This window comes from Suricata suricatta, chromosome 9, assembly GCF_006229205.1.
Source record: "Suricata suricatta isolate VVHF042 chromosome 9, meerkat_22Aug2017_6uvM2_HiC, whole genome shotgun sequence".
NCBI lineage: Eukaryota > Metazoa > Chordata > Mammalia > Carnivora > Herpestidae > Suricata > Suricata suricatta.
The window spans coordinates 25015682-25019567 of record NC_043708.1 but is presented as its reverse complement, the minus strand read 5'-3'; the positions used below and the strand labels follow the sequence as shown (position 1 = coordinate 25019567).

At 50.2% G+C, this 3886-nt stretch overlaps 1 pseudogene; it reads left to right on the top strand.

Annotated features, from left to right (window-relative positions):
* The first annotated feature begins 405 nt into the window (after positions 1–405).
* On the top strand, positions 406–557 carry LOC115303052 (annotated as a pseudogene).
* Positions 558–3886: the final 3329 nt, after the last annotated feature.

The window sequence follows — 3886 nt, the reverse complement described above, 5'->3', positions numbered from 1 at the left end:
ACTCCTAATTATTATTATATTTTAATTGATATTATGTTATACATATTTTATATTAGGTGCTCCTAATATATTATATAACTATGCAATCATTTTAACCATTTTTGAGTATAATGTAGTAGTGTTGAGTGCATTTAAAAAAATTTTTTATGTTTTTTATTTATTTTTGAGAGACAGAGACAGCAGGGGAGGGGCAGAGAGAGAGAGACACAGAATCCGAAGTAGGTTCCAGGCTCTGAGCTAACTGTCAGCATAAAGCCCGATGTGGGGCTCAACCCCACGAACCGTGAGATCATGACCTGAGCCGAAGCCGGACGCTTAACTGACTGAGCACCCAGGAGCCCCTTGTTGAGTGCATTCATATGTTGTACAACCAATCTCCAGAGCTCTTTTTATCTCCCCAAACTGATCGCTTCTCGGCCTTTTGGCTAAGATCAAGTGTAGTATCTCCCCAAACTGAAACTCTGTATATTTGACTACTGTAGCTCTATCATATGAGTGGAATCATGAAGCGTTTGTCTTTTTGTGACTGGCTTATTTCACTTAGCATAATATCTTCAAGTTTTATTCATGTTATATATTTTCTGGTTTTATTTTTATTAAATTTTTTTAACATTTATTTATTTTTGAGAGAGTGAGAGAGCATGAGTGCACATGCACATGAGTAGGATAGGGACAGAGCGCAAGGGAGAGAGAAAATCCCAAGCAGGCTCCATGCTGTCGGTGCAGAGCCTGACACATAGGGCTCAATCCCACAAAATGTGAGATCGCAACCTGAGCCGAAATCAAAAGTCAGAAGCTTAACCAACTGAGCCACCCAGGAGTCCCTATTTTCTGTTTTTAAATCCAGCTTTACTAGTTGTTCTTGGAGGCCTGGTTGGCCACATACAAGGTAGGCATCCGAAGCTAGAAGCAGAAGTGTAGCCCAACGGCTGTGTGAGGCCCGGGGCCCCGTTCCCTCGTCCCCCCACAGCCATCCATCACTTCTAGGAGGTTAGTGTGAAAGCATGCTTCCCACTCAGCACCTCATTTGTAAAGAACAGCTTCCAAGAGCACAAGGCTGGTCAACCCAGCTGGTTGCAGTGTGGGCTGATGAAGTCAAGTTCATGCATTTGCTTCCTCCAAGGCCAGTGCTGTGTGCTGTTCGGGAACGTGGGCTCTGAGGTCAGGCAGCCCGGGTGTGAGTCCTGGTGCTGTTACTTACTCTCTGTGGGTTCCTTTATGACATGAAAATGGTGATAGAGCTAATGCGGGGATTTGATCATATGGCCTCTCTACCGTGCCTAGCCAAGCCGGGCACAGAGGAGGCGCTCAGCAAAGGCTTGAAATGACTGGTTTTAGCGGTTCATTAGTCAAAACCTTACCCATCGATGTTGCCCAGCTTGGACTGAGGTGAGCCAGGCGTGGTCATTCTCAGGCTAGTCCCATGGTTTTAAATGTTTGTGTTTGTGAGCAGTAGAACCCTCTGGCAAGTTCTTTTACGTAACCTCAGTATTGGGAGGGAAAAGGAGAATTGCTCCAACTGGGATGGAAGTCCGGCCTTCTCTGCACCCCAGGCACTTGCACACCTACTGACACACGCGTGTGTGCACACACATACACGCACATACTTTCTCTCTCAGCCTCCCCACCTCTCAGAGATGCACAAAGCCCGGGACATGAAGCCCTGCCCTATAGGAAGACCCTTAGGAGGGTCTCTGAGTCCCTTTGAGCAAGGAGGTACTGGGCTCTGTGGGAAACGGGGAAGGGCCCCTGCCTGACGGGGCGCGGACAGGCTGGGCTGGGGCTCCAGGGGCTGAATCCGGGCCACAAGGAAGGGAGGTGTGGAGCTCCCGACCCTTCGTCTCACCCCTCTCGTGTCCTCACAGCACACTTTTCCCTCCCTTCTCAAGAGGGAGGATGACTTAAAAAGCAACGTCTCTGGGGACAGATCTCAGGGCACCTGCCCATGAGCTCACAGTGCGTTTCTTTCTAGCATTGTGACTGAGCCAGCCAGAGAAAGGGTGTGTCAGCGGTCAGTGAGCACGTGTGTGCATGCACATGTGTGAGCATTTGTCTATGTCTTATGTGTGTGTGTTCATGCTTGTGCATCTATCTGTACGTGAGTGTCTGAGTTCACGTGTGTGTCTCTGCTTGTGTGCATGAAATCTCAGAAGGGTTCTCACGCTTGCTCATGTTCCCCTGGACATGGAACTCACTTCCGGTTAAGTCACTCACTCGCTCATTCTTTCAACACGCTAAATAACCAATCTCAACATGATGGATTATACTTTTGCTAACCGCCACCATGCCGTGAGAGCATGTCTATGCATCTGTAATCTCATAAGGAGTTTATAGGGACCTGGGTCTCCCTCATCTCAAACACCGTCAAGAAGGTGAGCCCTTGGTTCCCAGCACCCCTTGCAGCTGCGCGTGTGCTCTCTGCGCTTTATTTATGCGTATGACCCTATTTCCCCCCATATGTGTGGCATTGGGCCATCACTGAGGGCATGGCAATTCCTGTTGCTGCTTTTTTGCCACATGGGGCAGATGTGGATCCCATCAGTGCGTTCCCATGTCAACTCCAGATGTGTGCGTGTGTCCCTGGATAGGTGCTGTATATGCTCCCTTGGGTGTGGGACGGGGTATTTTGGATATGAGGTCTGGAGGGATACCGACATCCTTCTGTGGGGACATGCCCACGTGTGTGAATGTACCTTTGAGCTTGGTCTGGGCCTGGACCCCTTCCAGCCTGCCCCCAAAGCCCCCACTGCGTTGTCCTGCCAGTAATTACAGCAGATAAACTGCTCTAGTTGAGGGCGGCCCCAGGCTGCGCCGTGGGAGTCCATTCATTTTAATAAGAGGTACACCCTGTGTTATTAAGAAGAGTGTTTATTACTGTCGCCACGCACTGACAGCAGCCTCCATCATCGTTAAACAGCAGATGGGGGAGGGGCAGGGGCTGTGCACCGCAGCCCTTCAGAGGCACTGGCCCAGCTGGTGAGGCCAGGGAGGGAGGGTCGCCCCAGGACTCTGTGGCAACCCCTCTCCAAGGAGGGGTGGAGCCATCCGGCTGAGCCTGACCCTGCTGGAGGTGGGGGTGGGGGCTGGCAGAGGGATCATAGAGGGAACTCTGTTCAGCATCCAGAAGCTGCCCCAGAGAGAGAAGGGGACCCCACTTTGGGGCTTGTCCCTAGGACAGGGCGACCTGCTGGCCCCACTGGCCTAGCTCCCAATTCCACCTGGAATGTCCTACCCAAGGCGTTGCTGGAAATACACCTAGGAATCCCACAGTGTCAGCTCAGTCTATGGAAGCCCGCCCCCAGGCCCCTTGCCACTGGCCAGTGTCACCCATCACCCGCTAAAGATCTCTTCTGTCTCCATCCCACTGAAGAAAGCTCCATGTAAAAGAGCTTCTTCAGTCTGTTCACAGCCCCGTCCCAGCACAGAGAGCAGAGCCTTGCATTGAACATGAACAGATACGGATTCAGTCACTGAATCATTGAAGACTCGCCCAGCTCCTTACCCTTCCTGTTGACTTTCAGAACACTTGGGGGTAGCCAAGCATCAGGCGCAACAATGAGTGTGGTGGGGTAGACGAAAGAGCAGAGGTTCCCAAACTTTCTCCGGTCTTGGCACTCTTAGCATCTCAGGAATTTTTTCATGATGCCTTTTGCTTGAAAGAAACACCTGAAAGTTCTATTTATTAAGTGGCTAGATCTAAACACCTTACCTAGTCCTGTCCTCACAACTAATTAGCCATTTGAAAAAACGATACACATACACTGAAATGAAAAAGACTATTGGTTGCCGCATGCCAGTTGCATACGATGGGATGTGTGTGCCTGTTGGGCACTGCACATCTTCTCAGGCTTTGCAATCACATTGAACACTGCCGTCTCGTTTCTAG